The 18,586-nt window shown below is 47.7% G+C and overlaps 1 pseudogene; it reads right to left on the bottom strand.

The window, feature by feature from the left end:
• LOC144482895 (uncharacterized) overlaps positions 1 to 18,586 on the bottom strand; it is a 348,044-nt pseudogene that overhangs the window by 118,935 nt on the left and 210,523 nt on the right.

The raw sequence follows: 18,586 nt of genomic DNA on the forward strand, positions 1-18,586 counted from the left end.
CCTCACTATGAACACATGGATGGGACATTTTGAAAGGGACATTTCCCTTTGGGAAAACATGTTGACTAACTCACTGATCTATACCCCTCATTATTTTGTAGACCTCTATAAGATCACCCCTAGGCCTCCTTCCTATAACAGGGTGGCCAGAACTGTGCACAATATTCCAACTGTAGCCTTACCAATGTCTTGTACAACTTCAACAATATGTCCCGATTCCTTTATTCACTGTTCTGACCGATGAAACCAAGTATGCCGAATGCCTTCTTCACCACTCTGTACAGCTGTGACGCCACTTTCAAGGAGCTAAGTACCTGTACCCCCCAGATTTCGTTGTTCTCTAACTGTCCCCAATACCTAAGCATTAACTGAGGAAGTGCTGCCCTGATTCGATCTATCAAATACATCACCTCACATTTATCTAAATTAAACTTCATCTGCCATTCATCAGCCCACTGGCCCAATTGATAAAAATCCTGTTACAATCCGAGATAACCTTTTTCACTGTCCACTTTGGTACCAATCTTGGTGTCATCTGCAAACTTACTAACCATGCCTCCTAAATTCTCATCCAAATCATTAATATCAATGACAAATCACAGTGGACCCACCCATGGTGTTAGAAGTCATAAGTTATTTTGTCCAAGATTATGGGTTCCGACTTCCCCCAATTATTTCACTGATACGATGCTGACAGCTCAACAATTTCAGGTTTACAATGTTGTCCCTTTACGGACAGGTTGGGGGAACGTTTGCACAATCTTTTCCTTTTTTTTGTCATAATGCCATCTCCCAGCAGGATTGAAAGATGCTGATCAGCCCTTCCGATATTCCCCAAATTCCTTCCATCAGGAACGCTCACACAGACCCAGACGTTTCTGTGATGCACTTACAGGAATTATTTTGGATGGAAAATATTAACCTGTTTGTTCAGTGACTGTAATTAATGTCGGAATTAATTCCCCCGGCACTCATCGTGTCTTTGGAGCATTTCCATCCGTGCTTCATAAACGACACTGTGTCAGTGGGAGCATCGCAGTGATAAGCGGCTCCAGAGTGAGGGAGTCGAGGGATCAACATTGGGAGAAAGATATTGCAAGCTTTCTGCAACGGACCTGAATCCAGGAAAGGTACATCTGGATGTTCCTACAATGGATCAGCATCTGAGGGGCACAGATCTGAATGTTACAACAATTGAGAGGAGTTTATACTGGATACTTTTACTATCTTTCTCAAGATTGGATATCTTCAGCTGTGCGTGCCAAATATGTAGTGCTCCTGGTTCAACACTTTTACTATCCAATCCTGGCTGTTGTTGGTGTCCCTGGTAAGTCTCTCCACTGATTATTAATGACGTAGCCCATGTTTAACTCTGCCACACTTGCCATCTGCTCTACCCTGTTTGAAACTGTTGCTTCTGGTGTGCGTCCTTGTCGAGTTATCACATCTACAAATCTGCTGATCATTATGTCAATGCTGTCTGTGTTGTGCAGTTGAGTTTGTAAATGTGTAAAAGATACTTAGAAATATATGAAAGAATGGTAAAAATGTTTAGAGTGAATAAAGTGTGTGGTCCCTTTAAAAAGCTGTTTTTGTTCGACGCTAAGATGTTTAAATTGCAGAGTACACAGAGACTCTAAGTTGCAACATTTGTTTCAAAGGCCAAACGCATCGGAGTTGTTTTGGTCACCGGCTCTGCAGGTTTTGCATTATGGTCAGCACAGTAAGAAGTCTCACAACACCAGGTTAAAATCCAACAGGTTTATTTGGTCGCACGAGCATTCGGAATGTTGTTCCTTCTTGAGGCGAGTGAGGAGCTGTGTTCACAAACAGGGCATATAAAGACACAAACTCAATTTACAAAATAATGATTGGAATGCGAGTCTTTACAGGTAATCAAGTCTTAAAGGTACAGACAATGTGAGTGGAGGGAGGGTTAAGCACAGTTTAAAGAGGTGTATATTCTCTCCAGCCAGGACAGTTAGTGATATTTCGCAAGCCCAGACAAGTCGTGGGGGTTACAGATAGTGTGATATAAACCCAAGATCCCGGTTGAGGCCGTCCGCATGTGTGCGGAACTTGGCTATCAGTTTCTGCCCAGCGACTCTGCATTGTCACGTGTCGTGAAGGCCGCCTTGGAGAACGGTTACCTGAAGATCAGAGGCTGAATGCCCGTGACTGCTGAAGTGTTCCCCAACAGGAAGAGAACACTCCTGGTGATCGACAATCCTGGGATTGCAAAATCTCACTAACTGTCCTGCCTGGAGACAATAAACACTTCTTCAACCTGTGCTTAACCCTCTCTCCACTCACATTGTCTGTACCTTTAAGACTTGATTACCTCTGAACATTCGCAATCCAACCATTATCTTGTAAACTGCGTTTGTGTGTTTATATGTCCTGTTTGTGAACAGAACTCCCATTCACCTGATGAAGGGGAAGCGCTCCGAAAGCTGGTGCTGCCAAATAAACCTGTTAGACTTTAACCTGGTGTTGTGAGACTTCTTACTGTGCTTACCCCAGTCCAACGCTGGCATCTCTACATCATTGTTTTGCATTGTGCCAGCCTATGAATTTAAATAAAACACTCAGCTAAAGGGAAACTATCAGATTTGAAGTTACTGTTGTTGCCAACCTCAAGCCAATCTGAGTACAGGGTTGTTGAAAGGTTATTAGGGGTATACAAAATGAACACAACTGCTTTCAGGGCAGATCTACCAGTGCTTGAGCCAGGAGTACATCAGAAGCAGGGCCCGATCACCCGAAGCAGTTAGATTTAAAACAGACATGGGGAGAAATTACTTCTCTCAATGGGTGGTGAATCTCTGCAATTCATTGCCTCGGAGTGTGGTGGATGCTGCGAATTGGTAAATTTGAGGAGACAGAGTTTTAATTAGTAATGGATTGGAGCATGGGCTGAGGGGGGGGGGGCGGTTCGTGGGGGGGGGGGTTGCTTGGTAATGGGTAGGGGGCTGGGTAATATCGTACTTCTTGCACCCCTGATAGTTAAGGGATTACCCAGCAATTGTCCAGAAGACGTATTCCAGTGAAGAATTGTGCTGTGCCTGCTACCATCTGACAAACTGATTTCAATCACTGACATCAGATCGTAGTTACACTGAAAACATTAGGAGGGGGAAAATCTCTTGTAACTTTGGATTTTATTTTAAAGGTGCAGACGGTGCCCCGTATGGGACAGCCCCATACGCCCAACCCCACCCCCACCCCAAATAAACACCCCACCCTCCTCGGTATTCCATGTTCATCCAGCAGAAGGGACTCTTCAGTTCTGGGCAATAAAATGAAACACAACTGACTCCAACTTGTAAAGCAAACAAAAAGCTTGAATAATGAAACTTCATTACTCCAATACTCGAGGCCTCATCCTGGGCCATTCCAAGCTCCCACAAACCCCAGCAGCTTCTTACTTATACTGAGTCAGCTCGTCAGCTGACCACCAGGTCATTTTCTTATTGGTTACATAGTTTACTGGGTCAGCTGACACTTACGGCTTGTTCCCATTGGTCACTACAACAGATCTAATGTTGTTCTGTTGGTTGTTACATTGGTTCCATTCTAACATTCCACTCACACCCGCCTCTCCCACGACCTGATCCCCACCAACCCAACCAGCCCGAACCCATCACTTCCCGGCCACTCCATGACCTCAGCAACACTCAGAGAATCATAGAATCACACGGTGCAGAAGAGGCCCTTCAGCCATCGAGTCCACACCGACACATTAGAAACACCAGACCTGCCCACGCAATCCCACTTGCCAGCACTTGGCCCATAGCCCTGAATGTTAAAGCGTGCCAAATGCTCATCCAGATACTTTTTAAAGGATGTGAGGCAACCCGCCGCTACAATCCTCCCAGGCAGCACATTCCAGACCATCACCACCCTCTGGGTAAATTCTTCACATCATAGAATCACAGAATACTACAGTGCAGAAGAGGCCCTTTAGCCCATTGAGTCTGCACTGACGCATGAAATGCCCTGACCTGCGCACCTAATCCCATTTACCAGCACCTGGTCCATAGCCCTGAATGCTATGATGGGCCAAGTGCTTATCCAGTTACTTTTTAAAGGATGTGAGGTAACTCGCCTCGACCACCCTCCCAGGCAGCGCATTCCAGACCATCACCACCCTCTGGGTGAAAGGGATTTTCCTCACATCCCCCCCAAACCTCCTGCCCCTCACCTTGAACCCAAATCCCCTCGTGACTGGCCCTTCAACTAAGGGGAACAGCTGCTCCTTATCCTCTCTGTCCATGTCCCTCATAATCTTGTACACCTCGATCAGGTCGCTCCTCAGTCTTCCCTGTTCCAACGTAAACTGCCCAAGCCTATCCAACCTCTCTTCATAAAACCATAAGATATAGGAATACAATTGGGCCATTCGGCCCACCGAGTCTGCTCCGCCATTCAATCACAGCTGATATGATTCTCATCCCATTCTCCTGCCTTCTCCTCGGAACGCTTGATCCCCTTATTGATCAAGAACCTATCTCTGTCTTAAAGATACTCAATGGCCTGGCCTCCAAAGCCCTCTATGGCAACTAGTTCCACATATTCACCACCCTCTGGCTGAAGAAATTCCTCCTCATCTCAGATTTAAAGGACTGTCCATTTACTCTGAGGTTGTGTCCTCTGACTCATAGCTTAAATGCTGCGTCCCAGGCAGCATCCTGGTGAATCTTTGACTTGGCCGCCACATCCTTGAACCGCACACCCCACCCGCCATGTCATCCGACTCCCCAGTGTGTCCGAAACACCACCCGTCCATCCCATCCCTCAAATGTACCTTCGAAACTTACCTTTTCCCATTCAATGGGACATTCAAAACTCACCTGCTTCCCAGCAGTAAGTTCTATAAGCAAATATTCCTGTCTATCTTCACGCCTAGAACTGGGGAAAAGCTTTGCTTTTTGAGTTTTGAGTTTTCAGAGCTTCAAGCTTCTCGGTGTCCAGATCATCAACAACCTGTCCTGGTCCCCCATCCAATAATATAGTTAAGGAAATTTGGCATGTCAGCTACGACTCTTCCGAACTCTTACAGATAAGACCATGAGACCATTAGACATAGGAGCTGAATTAGGCCACTCGGCCCATCGAATCTGCTCCGCCATTCAATCATGGCTGGTGGGTTTTTATTCTCATCCGCATTCTCCTGCCTTTTCCCCGCAACCCTTGATCCCCTTATTAATCAAGAACCTATCTATCTCTGTCTTAAAGACACTCAATAACCCGGCCTCCATAGCCTTCTGCGGCAAAGAGTTCCACAGATTTACCACTCTCTGGCTGAAGAAGTTCCTCCTCAACTCTGTTTTAAAGGATCGTCCCTTCAGCCTGAGGTGGTGCCCTCTGGTTCTAGTTTTTCCTACGAGTGGAAACATCCTCTCCACATCCACTCTATCCAGGCCTCGCTGTATCCTGTAAGTTTCAATAACTTCCCCCCTCATCCTTCGAAACTCCAACGAGTACACACCCAGAGTCCTCAACTGTGCCTCATACGACAAAATCTTTATTCCAGGGATCATTCCTGTGAATCTCCTCTGGACCCTTTAAAGGCCAGCACATCCTTCCTTAGATACTGGGCCCAGAACTGCTCACAATATTCCAAATGCGGCCTTAGACAGCCTCAGAAGTCCATCCCTGCTCTTGTATTCCAGCCCTCTCGACATGAATGCTAACATTGCATTTGTCTTCCTAACTGCCAACTGAAATTGCACATTACCCTTAAGAGAATCTTGAACACGGGCTCCCTACTCCCTTTGTGTTTCTGATTTCCTAAGCATTACCCTATTTAGAAAATAGTCTATGCCTCCATTTCTCCTTCCAATGTTCATAATCCCACACTTTTCCACATTGTATTCCATTTGTCACTTCTTTGCCCACTCTTCTAACCAGTCCAAGTCCTGCTGCAGCCCCCCTGCTTCCTCAATGCTATCTCTCCCTCTACATATTATTGTAACATCTGCAAACATAGCAAAAGTGCCTTCAGTTCCTTCTTCCAAATCGTAAATGCATACAGTGAAAAGATCTGGTCCTAGGACTGCCCCCTGACGCACACCACTAGTCACCGGCTGCCATCCTGAAAAAGACCCGTTTATCCCCATTCTCTGCCTTCTGCCAGTCAGCCAATCCTCTATACATGCAAGGGTCTTACCCTTAACACCACGGGCACTTACCTAATTTAACAGTCTCCTATGTGGCACCTTGTCAAAGGCCTTTTGGAAATCTAAATAAATCAAATCCACTGGTTCTCCTTTATCTACCTTCCTTGTTACCTCCTCAAAGAACTCTAACAGATTTGTCAGACATGAGCTCCGCTTGACAAAGCCGTGCTGACTCAGTCCTACTTTATCATGCACTTCCAAGTACTCTGCGATCTCATCTTTAATAATGGGCTCTAAAATCTTTCCAATGACCGAAGTCAGGCTAACCAGCCATAATGTCCCGTCTGATGCCTCCCTCCCTTCTTAAAAGCGATGTTACATGAGCTAATTTCCAGTCATCTGGTACCCTCCCTGCCTCCAATGATTCTTTTGCTTTTATGCTATCCTTGACTTCCTTCGTCAGCCATGGATGCTTCGTCCTCCCCTTAGCATGTTTCCTCCTCCTTGGGATGAATTTCTGTTGTGCCTCCCGAATAACACCCCCCCCCCCAAAAAAAAACTCCATTGTTGTTCCACTGTCTTCCCTGCGAGGCTCCTTTTCCAATTAACTCTGGCCAGCTCCTCCCTCATGTCTTTTTAGTTACCTTTATTTAATTTAATATCGTTGCATCTGATTCCAGTTTCTCCCTCTCAAACTGCAGGGTTGTGGTCACGGCTCCCTCAGGGTTCCTTCACCTTAAATTCCCTAATCAAGTCTGCCTCATTACTGGTATAGACTGGAAATCGCTGAGGGCAGGGACTCTGGATGGGGAGGAATTTGTAAAATGTGTACAGGAGGGTTCGGTGGAACAATATGTAGACAGCCCGACTAGAGAGGGGGCTATACTGGACCTGGTACTGGGGAATGAGCCCGGTCAGGTCTTCAAAGTTTTGGTAGGGGAACATGTGGCAAATAGTGACCACAATTCTGTTAGCCTTAGGATAGTGATGGAAAAGGATGAGTGGTGTCCCAAGGGTAAGGTGTTGGATTGGGGGAAGGCTAACTTTATTGGGATCAGGCAGAAATTGGCAGCTCTTGATTGGGAGAAGCTGTTTGAGGGTAAATCCACATCTGGTATGTGGCAGTCTTTTAAGGAACGGTTGTTAGGGCTACAGGACAAGCATGTGCCTGTAAAAAAGAAGGGTAGGAAGGGTAGGATTAGAGAACCGTGGATAACCAGGGAAATTGAGGGACTGGTCAAAAAGAAAAGAGAGGCGTATGTTAGGTCCAAGCAGCTAAAAACGGAGGGAGCTCTGGAGGAGTACAAAGAAAGTAGGAAGGTACTCAAACGGGGAATTAGAAGAGCAAAAAGGGGTCACGAAATGTTCTTGGCAGACAGGATTAAGGAGAATCCCAAGGCATTTTATTCATACGTTAGGAACAAAAGGGTTGTTAGGGAAAAAATCGGACCTCTCAGGGACAAAAGTGTGGAACTATGCTTGGAGCCCAAAGAAGTAGGGGAGATCCTAAATGAATACTTTGCGTCGGTATTCACAAAGGAGAGAGATGTGTTGACTGGGAGTGTCTCTGAGGGGAGTGTTGAACCGTTGGAGAAAATCTCCATTACAAAGGAGGAAGTGTTAGGTTTGTTAGAGAATATAAAGACTGACAAATCCCCAGGGCCAGATGGAATCTATCCAAGGCTGCTCAGGGAGACGAGAGGTGAAATCGTTGGGCCTCTGACGCAAATCATTGTCTCGTCACTGGACGCAGGTGAGGTCCCAGAGGATTGGAGGATAGCCAATGTGGTCCCGTTATTTAAGAAGGGTAGGAAGGATAACCCGGGTAATTATAGGCCGGTGAGCTTGACGTCCGTGGTGGGGAAGTTGTTGGAGAAGATTCTTAGAGATAGGATGTATGCGCATTTAGAAAGGAATAAACTCATTAACGATAGTCAGCATGGTTTTGTGAGAGGGAGGTCATGCCTCACTAACCTGGTGGTGTTTTTTGAAGAAGTGACCAAAATGGTTGACGAAGGAAGGGCCGTGGATGTTGTCTATATGGACTTTAGTAAAGCGTTTGACAAAGTCCCTCATGGTAGGCTAGTGAAAAAGGTTGGATCTCATGGGATAAAGGGGGAGGTGGCTAGATGGGTGGAGAACTGGCTTGGTCATAGAAGACGGAGGGTGGTAGTGGAAGGGTATTTTTCCGGCTGAAGGCCTGTGACTCGTGGTGTACCGCAGGGCTCTGTATTGGGACCTCTGCTGTTTGTGATTTATATAAATGATCTGGAAGAAGGAGTAACTGGGGTGATCAGTAAGTTTGCGGACGACACAAAACTGGCAGGACTTGCAGATAGTGAGGAACATTGTCAGAGGCTACAGAAGGATATAGATAGGCTGGGAATTTGGTCAAGGAAATGGCAGATGGAGTTCAATCCTGATAAATGCGAAGTGATGCATTTTGGTAGAAATAATGTAGGGAGGAGCTACACGATAAATGGAAGAACCATGAAGGGTGTAGAGACGCAGAGGGACCTGGGTGTGCAAGTCCACAGATCTTTGAAGGTGACGTCACAGGTGGAGAAGGTGGTGAAGAAGGCATATGGCATGCTTGCCTTTATAGGACGGGGCATAGAGTATAAAAGTTGGGGTCTGATGTTGCAGATGTGTAGAACGTTGGTTCGGCCGCATTTGGAATACTGCATCCAGTTCTGGTCGCCACACTACCAGAAGGACGTGGAGGCTTTGGAGAGAGTACAGAAGAGGTTTACCAAGATGTTGCCTGGTATGGAGGGGCTTGGTTGTGAGGAGAGATTGGGGAAACTGGGGTTGTTCTCCTTGGAAAGACGGAGGATGAGGGGAGACTTAATAGAGGTGTATAAAATTATGAAAGGCATAGATAGGGTGAACGGTGGGAAGCTTTTCCCCGGGTCGGTGGTGACGTTCACGAGGGGTCATAGGTTCAAGGTGAAGGGGGGGAGGTTTAACACAGATATCAGAAGGACATATCTTACACAGAGGGTCGTGGGGGCCTGGAATGTGTTGCCGGGCAAGGTGGTGGAGGCGGACACACTGGGAACGTTTAAGACTTATCTAGACAGCTATATGAACGGAGTGGGAATGGAGGGATACAAAAGAGTGGTCTAGTTTGGACCAGGGAGCGGCGCGGGCTAATTGTTCTTTGTTTCTCGTTTCAAGGCTTCATTCTAAGATCATCTTGCTGGTGCCAGTCCAGAGCGAGACTGCGGATAGTTGGGAACCTGTCTCGGGGGCAGGGAATTCAGATGGTGTTCGTAAAACATAAGTGGAAATGAATAGGGTTGGGAAGCATTTTCTGATCAGGGCCAGTGTGATCTCCTGGACTCGTTTCGATCGCCTCAGGGGGTCGGAGAGGAATTTCCCAGATGTTTTTCCCCCATATTGGCCCTGGGGTTTTCACTCTGGGTTTTCGCCTCTCCCTGGAGATCACATGGTCTGGAATGGGGCGGGGTGGGGGTGAGTTAATAGGTTGTAATGAACAAAGCATCGTAGCTGTGAGGGACAGCTCGGTGGATAGGATATTAGGATGTAGATTGGCTGGAAAATTGGGCGGGGATCCTGGATTCAGGATTCAATCCTGGACCGGGGGGCGGCGCGGGCTTGGAGGGCCGAAGGGCCTGCTCCTGTGCTGTATTGTTCTTTGTATTACACTTCACCAGCTCCGGAATTCCCGGTTCCCCAGTAGGCTCTGTCACAAGCTGCTCAAAAAAGCATCTCTTCGACATTCCACAAATTCCTTTTCTTGGGATCCACGACCTACCTAATTTTCCCAGTCACCTGCAGATTGAAGTCCCCCATGATTATTGTACTATTGCCTTTTTATGTGCCTTTTCTACCTCCAGATTTATTTTCTGCCCCTCATCCTGATTACTGCTTGGAGGCCTGTACATAACTCCCATCAGGGTCTTTTTACCACTGTTTTTCCCCAACTCTACCCACACAGATTCTATGCCTTCTGATCCTATATCGCTTCTTGCTATTGATTTAACGCCATTCATTGCTAACAATGCAACCCACCCCCTTTGCCCATCTGCCTGTCCTTTCGATAGGACACATATCCTTGGATATTTAGATGCCAGCCCTGATCCCCTTGCAGCCACGTCTCTGTGATGCCCACAACATCGTTCCGGCCAATTTCAATGTGCACAACAAGCTCATTTTCGTTGTTCCGTATACTGCACGCATTTAGGTACAACACACTCAGTCCTGCATTGACCACCTTCCTACTCATTCTTGTCACTTTTTGTGCTCTGCCTGAGTTTAGATTCCTGCCACCTTCTACTCTCTGTTCAATTATGTGGGAGGCCAGGGAGGCCTGGTATCAACAGCTCCTCCACTCATGGAGGAGGTAGGGAACTCGATATTAGTTACTGACGACGGGCGGGACGACGATCAAACGTTGGTGGGTTCATCGAGGCCTCACTCACCAGAAAGGATCTTAAAGCTGGCTCCAGTCCCCAGGGCATCAACCCCCAAGGGATTGTCGCTCCCCCGATCAGGTCTATGTAAGATGGACATAAGGATCAGGAATGAACTATGGGCTGTATTATATTGTAAATATGCTGTGGATTCTGCACCAAGCCTGTATGAAGTGAATAGAGAAAAATGTACAATTGTTCATAAATGTTTTCAAATGCTGTTGCTGTACCGGGGGTGTGGGGTTGGGTGGGAGGTGTTATTTACAGGGGAGAGAGTTACATATGTTGGGGCATTCCTTTAAGAGAACGGACCATGTGCTCTCAGGTGTGGGGTGAGCTGTTGGGATCCTGCCAGATTGGGCAGTCAATATTTGGAGTGTTGTGTGAACAGACGGAATAAAGAGTTTTGTCCCTGACACCTGACTGTGGAGTCGATATTGAAGAGAATCCTCAGCACCACAGGACATAAACAAAGGGTCTCGATCCCAGTGCTGCAAAACTCTACCAGTAGCTTCAATCCTCTGTGCCCCCTCTCACAGGCTCCTCAAGGTGCTGACTGTCTGTCCCGGTGTCCGAGTGTCCTCTCCCACACTCTCCTCAAGGTGCTGCTTGTCTGTCCCGGTGTCCAGTGTCCCCCTCTCACACTCTCCTCAAGGTGCTGACTGTCTGCCCCTGTGTCCTCCTCTCGCACTCTCCTCAAGGTGCTGACTGTCTCTCCCGGTGTCCCCCTCTCACACTCTCTTCAAATTGCTGACTGTCTGTCCCGATGTCCCAGTATCCTCCTCTCACACTCTCCTCAAGGTGCTGACTGTCTGTCCCGATGTCCCAATGTCCCTCTCACACTCTCCTCAAGGTGCTGACTGCCTGTCCCGGTGTCCCAGTGTCCCCCTCTCACACTCTCCTCGAGGTGCTACTTGTCTGCCCAGTGTCCCAGTGACTCCCCCTCTCACACTCTCCTCAAGGTGCTGACTGTCTGTCCTGGTTTCCCAGTATCCCCCTCTCGCATTCTCCTCAAGGTACTGACTGTCTGTCCCGGTGTCCCACTGTCCCCCTCTCACACTCTCCTCAAGGTGCTGCTGACTCTGTTGAGGGGTCCCAGTGTCCCACTGTCCTACTCTCATGCACTCCTCAAGGTGCTCCTAGCTCTGTTTAGGTGTCCTGGTGTCGTCCTCCCACACACTCCTCGACTCACCCTTGCTTCCTTACAACCTCACAATAGAAAATGCTTAGAAAGTTTCATGTGAAGCCTCTTGATCAGGTTCTTCTGTACATAACACTGAGATATAGTTCGATCTGATAACTCTTGTTCAGATTGTACTGGACATCGCACTGAGAGATAGATTGATGTGATGACTCCAGCGACGATTGTACTGTACGTAACGGTGAGATATTGATCTTTGTGAAGTCCCTTACTAAAGTTGTTCTGTACAGAAGCTGAACATAAGATCGACGACAGCCTGGATTTAGCAGAATATATCAACCCTGATTAACGTTAACCTCATCAAAAAGAACCATAATAACCATAAGACAATAAGATATAGGAGCAGAATTCGGCCATTAGACCCATCGAGCCTACTCCACCATTCAGCTCTGGCTGATAAGTTTCTTAAACCTATTCTCCTGCTCTTTCCCCTTGATCCCTTTACCAGTCAAGAACCAATCTGTCTCCTTCTGAAATACACTCAATGATCTGGCCTCCACAGCCTTGTGTGGCAATGAATTCCACAGATTCACCACCCTCTGGCTGAAGAAATTCCTCCTCATCTCTGTTCTAAAGTAAGAAGTCTCACAACAGCGGGTTAAAGTCCAGCAGGTTTACTTGGAATCATGAGCTTTCGAAAAGTTGCTCCTTCATCAGATGAGTGGACAACTGGTGTTGTGAGACTTCTCACTGTGCCCACGCCAGTCCAACAATGGCATCTCCACATCACAGTTCTAAAGGGCGGTCCCTTTTTCTGAGGCTGTGCCCTTGGGTCCGAGTTTCTCCGACTATTGGATGCATCTTCCCCATATCCACTCTATCCAGGCCTTTCATTATTCCGTAAGTTTCAATGATATCCCCCGCCTCATCTTTCCCAACTCCATGGAATACAGACCCAAAGTCCTCAGACGCTCCTCATGCATCACGTATTTTATTACCGGATCATTCTTGTGAAACTCCTCTGGACCCTCTCCAAGGCCAGCTCATACTTCCTTGGATAAGGGGCCCAAAATTGCTGACAATATTCTGAATGTGGTCTGACCAGAGTCTTACAAAACCTCAGCAGTACACCCCTGCTTTTGTATTCTCGCCCTCTGGAAATGAACGCTAGCAGAGGGACCTCTGTTATGTCGAATGAATATTGAAAGATTTACAGTCTGACCCTCCATTACTATCAACTTTCCTTACCTCCCGGACCCTCAACACCCCATTTAGGCTGTAACTGTTCTACTTTGGGTATAGAAAGTGCTGGATTGGAGGGGGTTAAGTGAAGCTGTTTGTTTAGTGACTGTAATTGATGTGAGTCTCCATGGATCCGATTAGTGTGCCTGGACGGATTCCCTCTTCTATTAATAAGGGATTCCGTTCAATGTGTTGTCCCATTGAGTGAGCGGGAGCGACAACTCCGACACTAACAGAGATCAGCGGCTGTGGAGAGAGAGGGAGGGAGAGGAGAGATCAGAATCTGAGTACAATGGATTGGAATCTTCCTGTTAAGGACAGGAGTTTATTCGATTCGATTTATTGGTTTACTACAGATGGTTGGTGGATAACATCAGCTGTTCGGTTTGAATATCTACTGAAAGTGATTCAACACTTTTACTATCCCCTCCTGGCGATTGTTGGTGTTCCGGGTAAGTCCCTGGCTGGAATTGTACCGGCCCGACCGCCACGGGGATCGGAGCAGGCGAGGGGCGGAGCATAGGAAGGTTTGTTGAACACGAGTGCGATTTTGCAGCTTGGGGAATAGTGAATCAGTAAAGTCCCGTCCCCTGTGTCCAGTTCCTAATTCTAGAAAGGCTTTTTAATCTTATTGATTTTCTTGTCATTTACTGTACTCGATTTGGTGCTCTTGTTGTTTCTGTTGAATCTCTGTATCCAGTTATTAATTCTTTCAGCCACTGATATTGTCTCAGGGCCTATGGGCTAAGATGTCTTCTGTGTGCTGTGACTTTCCATAGACATTTGACCTCAAACGCTATTCCTTCGTGAGTAAAAGATTGAGACAGAACCCTTTTTACCCTCTAAATATAACACCAGTTCACTGTTAATCACACACCCCGTCACCAGAATGCAGAATCCATTTTATTGGTCATATGTGCACAGCAAGATCTCACAGAGAGAGAACAGTTTTGTAAAGTTTGAAGTTTATTCATTCGTGTCACAAGTATGGGAACATTAACATTGCAATGAAGTTACTGTAAAAATCCCCTGGGGAGTGGGAATCAAAATGTGGTGACTGGGAGAGAGGAGGTTAGAGTAAAAATAAGGGGGACTGGTCGGCAGTGTGAGAGGGAGGATAGGCAGGTGAAGGGGAAGGGGAGCTCTCAGACCGAAGGGTTGAGGTGTGTTTATTTTAACACAAGGAGTATAGCGAACAAAATGGATGAGTTTGAAGCGTGGAGCGCTGCTTGGAAGTGTGATGTGGTGGCCATTACAGAGACTTGATTATCTCAGGGTCAGGACTGGGTACTTCAAGTGGCGGGTTTCAGATGTTTCAGGAGGGACAGGGAAGGAGGCAAAAGAGGTGGGGAAGTGGCACTGTTGATCAGGGATAGTGTCAGTGCTGTAGAAAAGATGGATGCCACGGAAGGATTGTCTGCGGAATCTCTGTGGGTGGAAGTTAGGAACAGGAAGGGGTTGGTAATTTTACTGGGTGGTTTCTATAGGCCGCCCAATAGTATCAGAGATGTGGAGGAGCGGATTGGGAAGCAGAGTTTGGAGAGATGTGATCATAACAGAGTGGCCTTGATGAGAGATTTTAATTTCCCAAATATCGATTGGACTATCCCTAGGGTAAGGGGTTTAGATGGAGAGGAGTTTGTTCGGTGTGTTCAGGAGAGCTTCCTGACACAGCATGTGGATAAGCCTACAAGAGGAGAGGCCGTGCTTGATTTGATATTAGGGAATGAACCTGGGCAGGTGTCAGGTCTATCAGTGGGAGAGCATGTTGGGGATAGTGATCATAACTCTATCTCCGGTACACTTGCATTGGAGAGAGGTAGGATCAACGAGCGAGGAAAGTGTTTATCGAGAGTAAGGGCAACTATGATGCTATTAGGCAGGAAATTAGAGGCATAAATTGGAAGGAGGTTTTTTTTCTGTGAAATGTACGGAAGAAATGTGGCAAATTTTCAAGGAAAATTTGTCTGGAGCTCTGCACGGCAATGTTCCGGTGCGACAGGGGAGTTATGGTAGGTTACAGGAACCATAGTGCACGAACGTTGTAACGGATTTAGTCAGGAAGAAAAGAAAAGCCGACAAAAGGTTCAGGGAGCTAGGTAATATTAGAAATCTGGAAGAGTATACGACTAGTAGGAAGGAACTAAAGAGGGAAATTAGAAGAACTAGGAGGGGACATGAGAAGGCGTTGGCAGACAGGATAAAGGAAAACCCCAAGGCATTCTACAAGTATGTGAAGAGCAAGAGGATAAGATGTGAAGGAGTGGGACCTATCAGATGTGACGGTGGGAAAGTCTGTATTGAACCGGTTGAAATAGCAGAGGTACTCAATGAATACTTTGCTTCAGTATTCACAGTGGAAAAGGATCTTGGTAGTTGCAGTTCAGACTTGCAGTGGACTGAGAAGATTGAGCATGTGGGCATTAGGAAAGAGGATGTGTTGGAGCTGTTGAAAAGCATCAAGTTAGATAAATCACCGGGACCGGATGGGATGTACCCCAGGTTACTGTGGGAGGCGAGGGAAGAGATTGCTAATCCTCTGGCGATGATCTTTGCATCGTCAATGGAGACGGGAGAGGTTCCGGAGGATTGGAGAATGGCGGATGTGGTTCCGTTATTCAAGAAAGGGAGAAGAGATAGACCAGGAAATTATAGACCGGTGAGTCTAACCTCAGTGGTAGGTAAGTTGATGGAGAAGATCCTGAGAGGCAGGATTTATGAACATTTGGAAAGGAATAGTATGATCAGAAGTAGCCAGCACGGCTTTGTCCGAGGCAGATCATGCCTTCCGAATCGGATTGAATTTTTTGAAGATGTGACTAGACACTTAGTCGGGGGAAGAGCGGTAGATGTGGTTTATATGGATTTCAGTAAGGCGTTCGATAAGGTGTCCCATGCAAGGCTTTTAGAGAAAGTGAAGGGGCATGGGATACAAGGGGACGTTGCTTTGTGGATTCAGAACTGGCTTGCCCAGAGAAGGCAAAGAGTGGCTGCAGATGGGCCTTTTTCAGAGTGGAGGTCTGTCACCAGTGGGGTGCCCCAGGGATCTGTTCTGGGACCCTTGCTCTTTGTGATTTTTATAAATGACCTGGATGAGGAAGTGGAAGGATAGGTTGGCAAGTTTGCTGATGACACAAAGGTTGGTGATGTTGTGGATAGTGTAGAGGGATGTCAGCAATTGCAACGAGACACAGATAAGATGCAAGACTGGGCAGAGAAGTGGCAGATGGACTTCAACCCAGATACGTGTGTGGTGGTTCATTTTGGCAGGTCGAATTGGATAGAAGAATATAATATGAAGTGTAAGATGCTTGGCAGTGTGGAAGAACAGAGGGATCTTGGGGTCCAGGTGCATAGGATGCTCAAAGAAGCGTCGCAGGTAGAGGCTGTGGTTAAGAAAGCGTATGGAATACTGGCCTTCATCAAGAGGGGAATTGAGTTTAAAAATCGGGAGATAATCCTGCAGCTGTGTAGGACCCAGGTCAGACCCCACCTGCAATACTGAGCCCAGTTCTGGTCGCCTCATTACTGAAAGGATGTAGAAGCCATCGAACGGGTGCAGAGGAGATTTACGAGGATGTTGCCGGGAATAAGTGGTATGCCTTATGAAGATAGGTTGAGAGAGCTTGGTCTATTCTCCTTGGAGAGGCGAATGATGAGAGGTGACCTGATAGAGGTGTATAAGATGTTGAGAGGTATTGATAGAGTGGATTCTCAGAGGCTTTTACCCAAGAAGTCACAGGTTTAGGGTGCTGGGGAGTAGGTACAGAGGAGATGTTAAGGGTACGTTTTTCACTCAGAGGGTGGTGGGTGTGTCGAATGGGCTGCCGGTGGTGGTGGTGGAAGCGGATTTGATTGAGTCTTTTAAGAGACTTTTGGATAGGTTCATGGAGGTTAGTAAGATAGAGGGTTATAGATGAGCCTGGAAGGTAAGGAAATTGTTCAGCGCAACTTGTGGGCCGAAGGACCTGTTTGTGCTGTCGCTTTTCTATGTTCTATGTTCTGGACAATACTCCAGTGCTTGTTCGGATAAACTGAGGGACAATTTAGCTGGGCCAATGCACCGAAACAGCACAACTTTCAGATAGTGGGAGGAAACCGGAGCACCTGGAGGAAACCCACGCAGACACAGGGACTTTGCACAGACTGTAGCCAAGCCTGGAATTGATCCAGGGCCCCGAGTGCTATGACGCAAAAACGCGATCCTGGAGTCACAGGAACACAAACATACAGACACACCCGAACGCACATATATTAATACACACATTTACTGATAAAAGCAATGAGATTTAGACACTTACTCCCACTCACACACAAATTCAAGAACCAAAATTGGTGTAACACTCCAGAATAACCCACACTGAGGAACACTCGACAGGTGCTCTGTTGCTCACACACAAATCACGCACACACACACATGCATACTGCTACAGGCAATATGGACACACGCAACACACACACGGCAGGGGGGCAGGATAACAACTACTCCCTGCCCATTGATGGCGGGGTGATCAAGTAAAACCGCATGACAGCTTAGAACTCAGGTCCACGCCCCATTTCTCGCCTCTTGCAACCTTCACCGGCAACGGATATGTGGCGGATTGAGTCTCCTGCCTATCTCTGGCAAGACGCTGAATAAATTATTTAAATTGATTTTGACACAAATTTAAATAACATTAGCGAGCCTGGGATGGAATTGTGCGCCACACTTGCCTTTCAGCTTCACCGGGAGAGGTTGGGTCTGGTGAGGAAAACAGCTGGCCACATGTATGAGGACGAGTCGTGATGGCCTCGTCGATAGAACCGAAGGCCATTGAGGGCACTGGGCAAGGTCGAGGGCAAAGATAGGTGCCCCTTGGGCAATGCCCACCGGGCAGTACCAGGGAGTGGGGCATGAGGTGGCGGGGTCTACAGGAGCGGAGCCTGAAGGTAGCCGGGCCTACTCTGAACGTAGATGCTGGGTGGGAGAGGGTCCCGTTACCACTCTGCACGCTGTCTGTGAGGTGGGGTGGTCCCCGCTGCCACTCTGCACGTGATTGGTGTTGGAAGGGTGGGGGGCATCACTGCCTCTCTGCATGCATAGTGGGGTAGGGAGGGGGCATCACTGCCTCTCTGCATGGACCGTGGGGGAGGCAGGGGGTCTCACTGCCTCTCTGCATGCACAGTGAGGTAGGGAGGGGGGTCTCGCTGCCTCTGTGCTTGCAAAGTGGTGTAGGGAGGGGGGTCTCGCTGCCTCTCTGCATGGACAGTGGGGTAGGGAGGGGGTCTTTATGCCGCTCTGCATGCACAGTGGGGTAGGGAGGGGATCACGCTGCCTCTCTGCATGCACATTGGGGTAGGGAGGGGGGTCTCGCTGCCTCTCTGCATACACAGTGGGGCAGGGAGGGGGGTCTTGCTGCCTGTCTGCATGCACAGTGGGTTAGGGTGAGGTACCCTGCTGACAATCGTCTTGCAATTGGTTTGGGGGAAGGAGGGGGGGGTGTGATTGGTCCAATTGGTGGGGAGGGGGCTGGGTCTATATTGAGTCGGGGGCTGCACAGAAAGAGCTGCGGATCCCCGGACTATCTGGGGGCAGCGGCTGTGTTGAAACGAGCTGCAGCAGCAGAGAGCTGACAGGTGTCTCTCTCAGACCAGGCAGCTCA

This window comes from Mustelus asterias, unplaced genomic scaffold, assembly GCF_964213995.1.
Source record: "Mustelus asterias unplaced genomic scaffold, sMusAst1.hap1.1 HAP1_SCAFFOLD_43, whole genome shotgun sequence".
Classification (NCBI taxonomy): domain Eukaryota; kingdom Metazoa; phylum Chordata; class Chondrichthyes; order Carcharhiniformes; family Triakidae; genus Mustelus; species Mustelus asterias.